This window comes from Tyto alba, unplaced genomic scaffold (genome assembly GCF_018691265.1).
Source record: "Tyto alba isolate M040663 unplaced genomic scaffold, T.alba_DEE_v4.0 Super-Scaffold_42, whole genome shotgun sequence".
NCBI classification, from domain to species: domain Eukaryota; kingdom Metazoa; phylum Chordata; class Aves; order Strigiformes; family Tytonidae; genus Tyto; species Tyto alba.
Genome location: NW_024881318.1, coordinates 36406347 through 36421384, shown reverse-complemented (window position 1 = coordinate 36421384; position 15038 = coordinate 36406347). Strand labels below are relative to the sequence as shown.

Sequence of the window (15038 nt, the reverse complement as noted above, 5' to 3'; positions counted from 1 at the left end):
GAAGCTTAAAAATAGCATCTACCTATATAGTTTCTGAAAACCAATTTATGCCACTTTTTATGTGAGGATTCCAAGAATTGTTTTAATAGCACAACCATTCTTTAACCAGGGTCTATTTATGAACAGTTAAGGATTTCTAAAATCAAAAGAGAATGTATCAGTAATTATATCCTTTCCTGATAACATACTCTCCTTTTTTTCTGAACATTATTTGTCCAGACAAGTGGGAAGTTAGAGCAGACTTGCTACATCTGGTCAGATTTCAGTAGCACATACCAATAACTGAAGAGAATTGTAAGCAGACTGTACTGAATTTGTAATGATGAATAGTGAATGGATGATGAACAATGTATTCAGAAGGACGAGGAAAGTTTTTAATGAGTGTTGTCCTTGCACAATAAACTTGGGCCCTTACCCTGACATTCACTAAGGTTATACATTAGGAATATCTCAGTGTATTTTTTCAGAAGCATGGCAGCTGAATTTCACATAAAATCTGTATGAAAGCCCAGAAAAATCAAATATATGATTTGTTTGAAGCCAAACAAGCCAAAATAAATAAACTGAGAATTTAGAAATTTTAAAGCCTAAAGCATTTTTTCTTCAAATCCCAAAGCCTAATAAATATCACCTTTGCCACTGTTGGTTGACAGGAAGTTTAACATCAACCTGACAGTACAGAGTTTGAGGATCTGGTTGGCCTTGCCTTGACCCACGTTGATTTTATCATGCTTTAACAAATGTCTAAAGGCCAGATGATAATTGCCAAACATGTTGGAGCTACAGCTTTGTGAGTTCAACCAGGTCAAGGCCTGATGCTTCGTATCACCATCATAACTTAAGTTTCTGAAATTTTGGCATATTTTATGTGCTATATCTTCATTTACATCATAAAACTTCAAAAATGTTGGTTATCTAAAGCATCCAGCTTAACCTTATCTAACCAAATTTGAGATAATATTATCCATTAGAGTATCTGGATATGTACATCAACTGACTGCTTTTTGAGACTAAACACAATCATTGCTAAGTAGGAAAAAAGATGTCACAAGGAGTCATCAGGGATGTTTACTGAGATGATTTTTTTAATCATCTTACTTGGCTTACAACTACTTCATCCTTCCCTGCCAATGTCTGGCTACTGCCTTAAGCCAAAACTTTTAAATAAATGTATAAATAACAGTATTCCCATGTGGTAATATATAGCCTAGTTTTTAATCTTATTACTCCTTAATTTACATTCCTTCCTGCTTGGATTGTAAACATCCATCAAAAAATCCACATTTTCGTATATCCTTTTTTTCACATATGTGAGGATGTATAGGAAAAATAATAACATATAACTGTATATGTTGTATTTGGTATCAGAAAAAATAGGAAACAGTGTGATTCTCTTTCCAAAAAGCAGCCTGGATTGCATAGGAAATTTGGAGGGGTGGTGGATCTTTCCTTTTTCAAATCAAAGGTTTAACTGTAGAAACTCCCTATCTTTAAATAAAGGAAAATTCTGCTTTCAAAATTTAAAATCAAACTGAAGTTTGATATTACCTCAGTCTTCATTGTTAAGTTCTGTTTGCTAGGGTTTACAGGGTAACAATTTGTAGTAAGATCTAGGAAACCTTATTAATTCCAAGGCTTTTATGATAATCAGGCTCTGTGAACTGGAATTCCTGCAGTTCTTTGTTTTAGTTTAATTTTAATTCAAAACTTGATTAGGCAAACAACATGCAATCCAATCTAAGTTGTCTCTGCTTTGAGTGGAGAACTGGACTAAAATAACCACTCCCAGTTTCCCTTCCAACCTAAATTATTTCTATGGCTAGAAAACCATTAACAGTGACACTAGTTTTGTCTGAAGAATTCCTTGCCATCTATCCTTGCCTCATGTCATAATACTGCATACCACACATCAGAAGACAATTGGTTCAGCTAGTTCCTCCATGTGCATTATTATTTCTTCTTTTCAACCTCTGTAATGAACTTACATGTATTTTGTTTATATGTAATGAACATAATCTTAAAAAAAGCTCTTTCTCAATAGTAAATAAGTATGATCTAAGTAGGGATTTGACAGTATGATGAAACTGTGTATGCAGTTATATTTCTCATATTCTCTTTTTTTTTTTTTTCCCCTCTCTCATTTAAAAGAATCTGTGATCTCTGTTGCTATCTTGCTTACTGTATCCTTCACAGACTTTGTTGCTTATAAACTCTGAAGCTGGCCCTAGGGTTACAGGTTAAGATTGCTAGAGAAATTGTTAGATTTGCTTTTTATTATCCTCAGAAGTAAATATAAGCAATTTAGTCACCATTATGATTATAATAATAAGGGTCGGTATTATGAAAATGAAGTAAAATATTTTAATAACTGCCTAAGCAGTTTCCAGTCTTTTCCGTGATTTTCCTGCCATATGCATTAAGATTTACATGTATCCATATTAAAATTAGGACAATTTATTTAAGAAATGAATCTGTACCCAGCTGCAGCATACCTGAATGATGATTATTCACTCAGCCATCAGGTTTAGGGATGGAAATGTTTGCCAGAAATGGAAGACAGAGCTTTCATTCTGAAAATAGATCCAAGCCAGCCTTAAAATGCAAGACCTCTGAAGATTAAGTTGTCTATCTTAATCAGAGAGAAGATTGAAGGATGAATTCTGCATTAATATATATGTATATGCACACAACTGTAACAGAGAGGACAGCTGTTTAACTTTGAAGAAAAAATGGCAACATAAATCCAGTTATTGAGAGCCAACTTTTAGACAAGTATAATGTTAGAAATAAAAATAAGTGTTTTAGTTGTGAGATATTTAAATATTGTCAGAGTAGTGCAACTTGCAACCATCTGATAACACAACTATTTCAAAGGTATACTTCACTCCAGAAAATTTTATAACCTCTGTGCATGGTTTTAATGGATATAGGACTGCTTTTGTTCATTTGGACCTTGAAGTCTTTTAATCTGATTCCCCATTTTCATCATCATCTTTCAAGACTTCTGGGGAAAACTAAATTTATTGTATTGACATTTTAATGTTCTTCGTACTTGCATCTATACATTAAACTAGTAACAAAATCAAATTTCATGCTTCAGAGCTTTAGCCAGTCATCAGCACAGTGAAGGAGTACATTGTCTTGATGAGCAATTGGTTAGATATATCTTTTCTCCTCTTCCTCTGGAGAATCAGAGTCTAGCTACCACTATAGACTGGAATAAAAGATAGATACAAAGTCACTTACAAAATATTTCTTCAGTGTATCTGCTGGCATATTCAAGGTCATCTTGAGCACCAGATTTTTATTCAAGTAGGAAATTTTCCCTGCTCAATCTGATGGAGAGTTTGGAAGATTCTTGCCAGCTTCTTAATTTTCTTTACAGCAAAATGGGTAGATGGAGTTCCTGAATTGTCATAAAGTAAAAATTATTTTTCAGCTTCTAAATTTTATGGTCAGAATAAATCACTTCTTGACTAGAAGTGTCAAAATTGAGCTCAGTTGTGTTTAGTTTACCTGGGTATATTTCAGATAATAAAATCCTAACACTAGAACCTGGAGTAGAGGAGCACATGCGGTCCTCCCTTGATGCCATGACCTACTCAGGGAGAAATGGGTACAGTCCTGTGGACTGTAAGAAAGGGAAGTTATCAACACTTGCAACACTCAGATCAAAAGACTGGCAGCTGTGGTAGTTGACCTTGGAGAACTGTCAGATCCCCTCACAAATGCTATTTCACTCCCCCTCCTTAACAAGACAGGGGGAGAAAATAAGATGGAAAAGCTTGTTATCTGTTAATATTTCTACACTGTTTATGGGGACGGAAGCATACCACATTGGAAAATGTGGCATACAACTTTTTAAAATTAGGTAAATTCTTTACTTTTCCTAACACCTTCCATTTACACATTTTTCTTATGGAACAAGGTAAGAGTTTTATTCTTTTTCTTAAAAATTAGAGATGTTTCTGTGGTTAGTTAAACTTGGGTGACTTCCAGATGCCTACCAAGTCACTCTCTCACTCCTCCCACTCAACACAACAGGGAGAAAAATAAGATGGAAAAGCTCATGTGTTGAGATAAAGACAGGGAAATCACTCACTAACTACTGTTAACAGGCAAACCAGACTTGACCTGGAGAAAATTAATTCATTGCCAAATTAAAATAGAGTAGGATAGCGAGAAACAAAGATAAAATTAAAACACATTTCTCCCACCCCCATCTTATTCTCAGGCTTAACTTCACTCCTGACTCTTCTACAGCCTTCCACTCTGAGTGGTGCAAGGGGATAGGAAATGGGGGTTAAGGTCAGTTTATAACATTTAATTTCTGCCTCTTTCCTTCCTACATTTTCCCCCTGCTCCAGAGTGGAGTCCTTCCCATGGTATACAGCCCTTTGTGAACTGCTCCAATGGGGTCATTTCCATGGCTGCAGTCCTTCAGCATGGGTCCTTTCCATGGGGTATAGACCTTCAGGAACAGACTGCTAAAGCATGAGTCCCCCATGGATTGCAGGTCCTCCCAGAAATCCTGTTCCCACACAGGGTCCTCTCCACAGGCTATTGTGTTCCCTCTTCATAGTCTGCATCTTCCTTTAGGGCATGTTTTCCTCCTGTGGCATGGGATCCTCCATGGCCTACAGTGTGGATATCTGCTCCAATGTTGTCCTCCATGGACTGCAGGGGGCCAACCTGCTTTATCATGGTCTTCTCCACAGGCTGCAGAGGAACCTCTGCTCCACTGACTAGAGCATCAGTTCCTCCTCCTTCTCCACTGACCTTGGTGTCTGTAGGACTCTCATATTTTTCTCACTCCTCTCTCTCACAGCTGCTACGCAGTAAATTTTGCCCTTTCTTAAATATGTTATCACAGAAGTGCCATCATCTTGGTTGATGGGCACAACTGTGTCCTGCAATAGGTCTGTTTTGGAACAGGCTGGAAGTGGCTCTGTCTCATGTGGTGAAAGCCCCTGTTCTCACAGAAACCACTCCTGCAGCATACTTCCTCCGTGCAGTCTTGCCACCCTGCGTTAATTCAATATAGTTCCCCATAAAGGAAAAAAATGCTAGTTGATGAAATTAAGACTTTCCTCATTGCAAAGGCTTTACCAGATTGCCATTATAAACTTTAATTAATCTTCCATCCATTTGAAAATACAAACCAAAGTAAAACAGTCAATCATACTGAGCCCAAATTTGAATTTGATGGATTACACCCAATGTAAAGTTACTCTATAAAGTCTAAAAGAAATTAAATGGCTTATGCAAACTGGACCTTATGAAATAAAGCAGGCAGAAAAATGTTTAGAATTATGACTGCTACATTATGATGACAAAAATGTTGACAAACATGATCAACATGTTTCTCTAAAACATCCTAGTTGATTATGATTTTAAGCAGAAAATAAACTAATAAAATTTGGGAACAGACAGAGAAATAAGAAGCTGTGTTCAGAAATCAACTCTTAAATTCCATGAAGTGCTTCAGAAAATGTCTTTTCTTTTATTTTTACATAAGAAAGCCATTTTTTCTGGCATAAATAAAATGTGGGAATCTCATCCACTTTAAGTTCTGAAGACAGGATCAATATATTTATTAGCATCTTTCAGTCTGTGAGGAAGTGTGAAAGATTTGTTTTCTCTGTGTTGCCCTAGATGAAATCTCATCTTTTACTCAAGTTTCTTCCACACTCAAACATGGCATCTCTTGTGGGCTGAGGACTTGTGATCTTATCTAAAAGCTATTGCAGTTGATGAGAACCTTCTTGTTAGATCAAGAAAACTTAGAAAATTTATTTTGAAAGGTCAGTAAAATAGGCAGTAGGATATAGATCTTACATTTTTTGGGATGGCAGGAAACTAATAATCTGATGCTCTCTTGAAGACATGCTACAATAAAAGAGATTCTTTCCACAGAGAGAATAGAGAACATGGTATATGACTTTGTGCTATTAAATATAAATTTTTATAAAGGGACAGTGGCTGGTAATATAAAGAGGTAACAGAAAAGCCTGTCATGGATTACCATCCTCTAAATTTTATGCTGATGTTATCAATAAAAATTTTCTTAAATTCATAATACATATAAAGATAATAAGTGAAATTTATAACTGTTGTGGTTTTTTTTTTTCTTCTATTATTCTCAGTTAAAAAGATATGTTTTATACTTAGAAACAGGACCATGATTCTCAAGTTCTGACAGAAATTAAGTGTATTTTAATATTTTTCTTACTTCTGTAATTGTCCATTGCCATGCTTGTGGTGTAATCACAATATTATTGATAAAAAACTCATAATCTACACAAACCTTTAGTACTACAAAGGCTTTATTTGAGTTTGCTTTTTTTTTATTTTTGTTTTATTTTATTTGATTTTTATTTTAAATTGCATTACTATGTAGGAAATGATCCAATGGCAAATTTTTAAATATTTTTTAACTAAAGAAAGAAATGAAGCTCTCAAAGGCAAATAAAGTAACAAATACTCTGTCACTGGAAAAGAAAAAAATTATTCTTAAAGGGTGTCACTTTCAGGGTTAGTAACTAAAGATAAGATGTCATGTTATGTGTTTTATTAATTTGATGTTATTTTTTAAATTAATCTGATATTGTTTGCTTATGCATAATAAAAGAGAATAGAAACATGAACATGTGTGAATGAGGAGAAATAGAAGAGGAATTTATTTTTTTTTAAGGGAAGTCACCAGCCGCACATAAAGCCACCATTTCTGTCCAGAGAAATCAGCAAAGGCTTATTGAACTTTGTGTTATTGACAGTATTTATATAAGCTGAAAGAATATCATGTCATTTTTACAAATAATTTTACTTTTAATTTAATTTACATTACTAAGAAGAACTTGGGAAGCATTTTCCAATCTTCAGAAATCATGAGTATTAAGTAATCATTCTCTAGTTGGGAATGATCACTTGTGTATTGTTTCTGTGATGTCTGAGTCAGGAGTTCAGATTATCTCTTGTGATTTTAATAAGTAATTTTCAAACAAGCTATAATATCAGTGTCTTGTGACATTTAGTATACCTAAATTCTTCTTCCCTACATTCTTTTGATCTGAACAAGGACTTTTGTGCCAGCATCTTATTTTTTTCCAGTTCTATCAATGGATCTAATAAGATATATTACTACTCTTCACAAGCCTTCCTGTAATGTGTAGCTTCTGTCTTTGTGCAGCAGCATCACTAAATTTGAATTTAATACATTGCAATTGGTTGTGGCCAGAAGCATATATGTAAATGTCAGTGCTGAAGTTTAACCTTTTTCTAATATTGTCAATTATATGTTGGCATCTCTCTTTCTCAGCCTGTTTTCTGAGAAAATGTAAATGTTTTAGCCCTCTTGGCAAGGAATTTCAGCATACATAATAGAAGAGAGAGACAATAATGCACAGTGCTCCTGTAGTGGCTAACAGAAGTAGCAGACAGCCTGAAGCTTCATGCTTATCTGCTGCTTTCATTCAGGAGCCAAAGTGATGTTTCCTTCTGTTGGCAACAGATAACAAGTGCAAAATACAGGCAAAAAGAACTTTGGGCCAACTGCATCCCTATCAGAAAAGAGAAAAACAAATTACTGGGCTGATTGGCAAGAAAGTAGTGAAAGTGTTCTTAGGTTTGCTGAGACTGAAATGTGTAGAGTTGGAGGCTAAAGGAAAGGAAAAATGAGGTCTAGGAAACAAGAGGAGGAGAGAAGCCAAAAAAGGGCATAGGAAAAGATGAAGTACATTGAAAGAAAACATAATTTAAGATGAAATAGAGATTTTGAGATTAAGGAGTTACTTGCTTCACTGGAATGGAAGATGTGTACCCCGTTTGTGTCCCTACAGCAGTGTAAGTGTGGGATAAATATCTCATGGTGTTGCTGCTGCACAAGTTTGTTTTCCAATTTCAAGCTAGGAGTAGTAAAAGAGATTTCTACCCTTAGTCTCTGATGATGAATCAGTATTTAGTTAATTGTCATATGTCTCCTGTTCTCCTTTGCCTTGGGGAATTCCAGGCTAGGGCAGTTTGGAAATTTACCATTAAAATATTTTCTCATAAGAAAGCATTAATTAGTTAGAAAATGCAACTTGTGAGGGCATATACAACAAGGAGAGTTTGTGGTTGAAGCACTTCAGAAGGATTTAATTCTTTCTTCCACATTCCACCTGTTTATCTTTCCAGTCTAAACATATCAGGAAGACACACTAAGATTTGCTTGTTCTCTTCTTTTGGAAAGGTTGTTGGGTTTCTGACAAAGTGTTCAGACACTTTTGGAATAGTCCCTGTGGAAAAAATAAAAGTGTTTTGAAACTCAGAAACATTATAACAGTTGGAAAAAAGTTCTACTTCGGGTCTGTTCTAGATAGATAACTATTCATGATCAAATCTGTATACTTGTTGAACCAAATTTGTCTGTCCTTAGGGGGATTTATGTGTATGAATAACTTCCACTAATGCTTGCACTGAACGAAAGAGTGGAAAAAGGCTTCTGCAAGAGTGAATTTGCTAATTGTGTCAGACTGCATCTGCAGTGTTCATGGAATAATGTAGACTTTGCATTCCAAGGAATTATATTAACTTCCTGTGTCACAGTTGAGGAATTTGGTTCTTTATAATATAATTAGAACACAGTAGGAGATTTCAACTGTTAGGAAATTGCATCATATTAATTTTATAGGATTATTTTAATTGTTTATAATTAGTTAATTATTTCACCATCTAGAGGACAGGAGAAGTGTGAAAGAAAATTTTTAGTGTTTAGATCACAATTATTTTTTCTGGAGAAATAAAAATGTGCCATTTACCTTCAAGAAAATAACATTAATACATAAAGTAGCATCAGTACATAACATAGTTCAATGCTCTTAGATGGTTACTGTATGAATGAAAGGTCACAAATTTGTCAGATGAACAGTGCTTCTCCAAAAAATGTTCATATATATATAACATTAACTAACTAACTATTAATTATTAATCATTCTTCTTGTCTGAATTTTTTATAACTGATCATTGATCCATAATTTGTATACCCTGTATGGCAAGGAATGTTGATGGATAAAGATCTGAAACTTATAAACCAGGTGTGATTTTCTGAACATTCATGTGCTGTAGACAGTCCTAGCATCTCATAAAAGCTCACTGTAAAGTTGTTTTAAGCCAGTGAGTTTGTGAAAAATTATGTCCTCTGTAGAAATCCATTCATTGTGTTATAATATAGCTCAGAACTGTAATATGATGATGATTTCTCTTCACGTTTGATTGGTGTTTTTTAGTTTGAACACCAGACGGTATATGGTCAAGAAGACATAATAAAATTACTACAGATTTTAATGTTATAGAAATAATGAATGACAATTTCTTCCCACTGTGTATTTCCACACGTGTATCTTCACACGTCTCAGTCCTTTCTTATATACAGTGATATGGAAGATCTGAATAACAATATCAGTATATATAATTGGAACAGATATTTAAGAAATGCGCAGTTCCGTATTTCATTGTTAATGATATTTACTTTTATTGTGATGCATGAGAAAATACATAGAATTACAGATCTCTCTTCATCCACCAAACATATTGTTATATTGTGAAACAATGTTTGGTCAAGCACAGTTTACACATGGTAGATCTGTGATGACTTTTTCTGGGATACAATAGAATAGAATATCTTGGTTAGAAGGGACCTAAAATGATCACCTAGTCCAACTGACTGGCTAATTCAAGGCTGACTCAAACTTAAAGGATGCTATTAAGGGCTTTGTCTAAATGCCTCTTAAATACTGACAGACTTAGGCCATCAACCACCTCTTTAGGAAGCCTCGTCCACTGTTTGACCAGCCTCTCAGTAAAGAAATGCTTCCTAATGTCCAGTCTAAACATCCCCTGGTGCAGCTTTGAACCATTCCCATGCTTCTTATCATTGGGTACTAGGGACAAGAGCTCAGCACCTCCCTCTCCACTTCCCCTCCTCAGGAAGCTGCAGAGAGCAATGAGGTCACCCCTCAACCTACTTTTCGCCAAACTGGACAAGCCAGAAGCCCTTAGCTGCTCCTCACAGTACATGCCTTCCAGCACTTTCACCAACTTTGTTGCCCTCTTCTGGAAACATTCGAGTACCTTAACATCTTTTGCAAATTGTGGGGCCCAGAACTGCAGACAGTACTCCAGATGAGGCCCCACAAATGCCAAATACAGCGGGATAATCACTTCTTGTGACTGACAGGCTATGCTGTGTTTGATGCACACCAGGATGGGGTTTGCCCTCTGGGCTACCAGGGCACACACTGCTGCCTAATACTGAGCCTGCTGTCAAACAGCCACCCCGCCCAGATCCCTTTCTGCAGGGCTGCTCTTCAGCCACTCCTCTCCCAGTTTAGACTTGTGCTCAGCATTACTCTGTCCCAGGTGCAGAGTCTGGCATTTGGACTTGTTAAATTTCATTCTAATAATCTGTCCAATGCTCCAATCTATCTAGATACCTCTGCAAATCCTTCTGTCCCTAAAATATTCAAGAGCACCTCCCAGTTTGTTGTCATCAGAAAACTTGCTAATGGTACTTTCAACTCCTACATCTGGATCATTAATGAATATATTGAACAGGACTGGCCCTAGAATTGAACCCTGAGGAACACCACTGGTAACTGGCTGCCAGCCAGACAAAGCCCCATTCACTACAATCTTTTGAGCCTTGCCCTCAGACAGCTCTTCACCCAGCACACTATGTACCCAGTCATCTCATAGTTGGACAACTCATCCAGCAGAAGACTGTGAAGGACAGCATCAAAAGCCTTACTAAAAGTCAGAAAAACTACATCCACTAACTTTGCTTCATCCACTAGGACGATGACCTTATCTTAGAAGGATATCAAATTAGTTAAAGAAGACTTTCTGTTTGTGAACCCATGTTGACTGTGCCTGTTGATTGCATAGTCTTTGCAATGCCTTTCAACAGTACCCAGTATGATCTTCTCCATAGTTTTTCCAGTAACTGAGGTTAGACTTAACAGGTCTGTATTGGCCTGCAATTTCTTGGGTCTCCCCTCACCCCCTTCTTGTAAATTGGAATAGTATTTTCTAGCATTCAGTCAGCAGAGATGTCCCCAGACCCCCAAGACCTTTGGTAGATGATCAAGAGGGGTCCTGCCATAACATCTGCTAGCTATATCAGTACTTTGGGATGAATCCCATTAGGGCCCATGGACTTGTGAACATTCAGCTGTTACAGCTGGTCCCTTACAATTTCAGTGTCTACAAATGGAAACTCATTGTTTCCACATCCGTGGTCCTCCAGCTCAGGGGACTGGGCAGCTCAAAGTCTGCCAGTATTATTAAAGACTGAGGCTAAAAAAGCATTGAATGCCTCCACTTTTTCTTCATTCCTAGTAGTTGGGTGACCATCTTCAACAAGTATTTGTCCAAAGTTTTCTTTATGTCTCCTCTCACTATTAATATACTTTAAAAAGCCCTTCTTGTTATCTGGCACAACACTGGACAGTTTTGACTTTAATTGATCTTTGGCTTTTCATGCCTTCTCCCTGTCCATATGAACCACAGCTCTGTAATATTCCTATGAAGCCTAACCTTGCTTCCATAGATTTCTTCCATACAATTTCTTTTTCCTCCTTATCTCCAGGAGGAGTTCCCAGTTCAGCCAAGCTGGCTTTCTGCCCTGCCTTCTTGACTTACAACACAGTGTAACTGCCTGTTCCTGTGTTTCTAAAAAGTAGTTCTTGAAAATTGACCATCACTCGTGGACTCCTAAGCCATCTAAAGCAGATTCCTAGGGTACTTTGATAAATAACTACCTGAATATCTTAAAGTTTGCTTCCTTGAAATTCAGGGTAGCAACACTGCTGTCCTTTTCTCTCATTACACTGAAAATTTTCAGTTCAACAATTTCATGAACACCATGGCCAAGATAGCCACCTACCATCACATCTTCCATGAGTCCTCCTCTAGTCACAAATAGTAAGTCTAGAAGGGCATCTTTCCTAGCTGGTTTACTGAGTACTTGTGACAAGAAGTTATCCCCTATAAAATCCAAGAATTTCCAAGACCTGCTCATCACAACAGTATGATATTCCCAGCTGATGTCTGGGAAGTTGAACTCTCCCAAAAGGACAAGGGCTATTGGTCCAGAATTTTCTCCTAATTGCTTATAGAATAATTCATCAGTGCTTACATCCTGGCTGGGTGATCAGTAGTAGACACCCACTACAACATCTCCTTTGTTTTCCATCTTCCCTGATCCCCACCCAGAGACTCTCAACCACATCATCACTAACTGTAAGGGCTGTACAATCAAGCCTCTCCCTTATATATAGAGCAACAACACCTCCACCTAGTCTGCCCTGCATATCAATCCTGAATAGCTTACAACCCTCCATCTCAGCACTGCAATAGTGGGACTCATTCAACCAAGTCTTGCTAATACAAAAGATATCATGCTTCCAGGTACTAACAAGTGATTCCAGTTCATCTTGTTTGATTCTCATACTGTGTGCATTGGTGTACAAGCATTTCAAATGTGCTCCTGAACTCTTCTTTCTCTCCAGGAACAGTGTAGTAGCATTGCAACCCTCATGTGATGCCACACCAACCCTTGGTTTATCTACTGCAATCTTGTAGGTATACCCTTTGCCCATCATTTCTACTTTAAATCTCTCTTGTTCAGTCCATCTTACTCTTAAAGATACTTTTCCCCCATCAGAACAGGTGGATCCCATCAGGCCCCAGCATACCTTGTGTCTCGGAGGGTCTTCCACATTTCAGTAACCCAAGGTTTTGGCATAAACACCAGTCCTGGAACCAGGTATTGATGTCCTAGGCTCATCTATTTCTTCCAAAGTCTCCCTCCATTACTTGGAGGATCGAGGAAAACTCTACTTGTGCTCCTGAATTTTTTAGCATTCTTTCCAAGGCTCTCAAATCTCTTTTGATCAAACTCCAACTTTTTGTTGCAATAGCATTAGTACCCACATGAAAGAGTAGGAATGGATAGTAGTCTGATGCTTGTACTAAGCTTTTCAGTCTTGTGGTGATATCCCTAATTTGGGTCTCAGAGAGGAAGCAGACCTGAGACTTTCCTGAAAAGTCTGCAAATGGGTGCTTACGTTCTTCACAGGAGGGAATCATTAATGACCGTAAATCACTATTGCTTCTTCTTTGCATTGGTCTTAATGCTGGTTTTATTGAGAGAGGTTGGTGTCTCTGACCTTCTGACTCCTTTCATAGGTTCCTTCTCTATCTCATTATGTGTTTCTTCCACTGTACCCAGGGACTCATAACTATTCTGTAAGGATATATGAGAGGATAAGGAAGGGTTTCTCTTATGGGTCCATGCTACAACCTTATTTCACCCCTCCTTATGCCTTTTAACACTGTCTTCTTCCTGGCACAAAACAGATCCTGGACTTGCCTTCATAGTGGAGATGCTAGGTTGGCTTGCATGCATCAGGGTTGGTAGAGTGCAACTAGATTGATCAATCTCCTTCTCAGATTCTTAAATACTCATCAGTCTGTCCACCTTCTGCAGCTCAGACACCAAACAAAGCAGGTCATCTATCTGGTCAAACCTCCTCCAGGCTTGCTCTCAATTACTCTCCACTTCCAGTAATATCCCTTTACACATTATATAGCTGAAAAACTGTGTGGTTTACATACTTGGACAGGAGCTCTGTCTGTGTGGTTGCATTGGTTTTACCAGGTTCTAGAAGCTCAGGAGAAGAGAGGACACTGCTTTTTACCAGGTGGTCATCATACTGCCTGCTGCCACTCTGCCACTGCCTGCCCTTCTTGTGCCTGCAAATAGCTTTTATGAGGACATGTTCTAGAATTTTTCCCAGGAAGTAATGTGAAACTGTTTGGACTATGGCTTTCTGAAACTTCCTTTTTGCCTCTTTTTTTTTTTTTTTTTTTTTTTTTTTCAGATGGATATGATATTTGTCACTTTTTCAATCACTTGGGAATTCCTTTTATCTTCATGACCTTTCAAAGGTGATAGAGAGCAATTTAAAATTGAGAGACTTTTTCATTAACCTTCTGGTTTAAAAATAGTTTGTCATAATTTTGAAGACTATAATCCATAATAAGATGAAGAGGTTTGGAAAAAATAAACAGTACTCTAAGATCAAAATAAATGTTCGTCTTTGTTATTCAGAAATCTGTATTAAATTACTTTGCTTTGAAACACTCCTATTTTCTACTTCTAGATGTTCTGGTTTTACTTTCTTCAGTATCAGTATTTAGAAATTTCTACCTTATATGAATAAATATTTTATTTACATTTAACAGTTACAAATTAATATAACATTAAATTTTATAAGAATTTTTTTAAAATATAAAGTATTTTGTGAATTTATTTATATACATGTTGTATCACACATTCAAGGAGGAATTCAGAGTGTAATAGTTTATTCTTCCATCCTTTGTATGAGCGTTCTGATGAACCCTTAAAGTGACAGGAAAATAAAATGTAATGAATGTCATATTACATTTGGAAGACCATGAAAAATGTAACCAACACAATTTTTGTTCCAGGTGGGAGTAAAAAGCAACTGCTTTCCTGACCTGTTATGACCTAGTTAAGAATTTGACTGACAGAATGTTGGCACCAGCTGTGGAAGCGCTGATCAGCCTCAACTCCAAGTAAGTGAAGTCTTAATCATTTGAAGGTTCATTTCAGACTAAATTTACAAATCCTGTTGATTTCTAACAACAAACATAAATTAAAAATGCAGTTTCTAAGACACTGTAGAACACTTCGGTTTCCCATGTTGTGGAATTCAATTTCTCAGTTAAACACATCTTTAAATCAGTACGTAACGTCACCTCTTCAGAACGTTATTTTGCAAACTTAATGACATCGCATTCTGATTCCTCTTACTCTCTAGACAATTTAAAATACTCAGTTAAAATAATGACAATTTATTATAAAACATAAATATAAAACATGAACATATATACATATATTCAATGATCAAGAAAATGTAGATAAATAGTAATCTATTTGGTGTAGAATACAAACATAAAAAAAATGTAAGAAA

The 15038-nt window shown here is 36.6% G+C and overlaps 1 protein-coding gene across 47 annotated transcripts in view; it reads left to right on the top strand.

Annotated features, from left to right (window-relative positions):
• The window catches only part of PTPRD (protein tyrosine phosphatase receptor type D), a 1276575-nt gene that overhangs the window by 336064 nt on the left and 925473 nt on the right, over positions 1-15038 (top strand). For all 47 annotated transcript variants that reach the window (XM_042804932.1, XM_042804933.1, XM_042804934.1 and 44 more), the window contains exon 4: positions 14533-14640. The gene's annotated coding sequence lies outside the window, so the exon portion shown is untranslated. The remainder of the gene's footprint in view (positions 1-14532; positions 14641-15038) is intronic.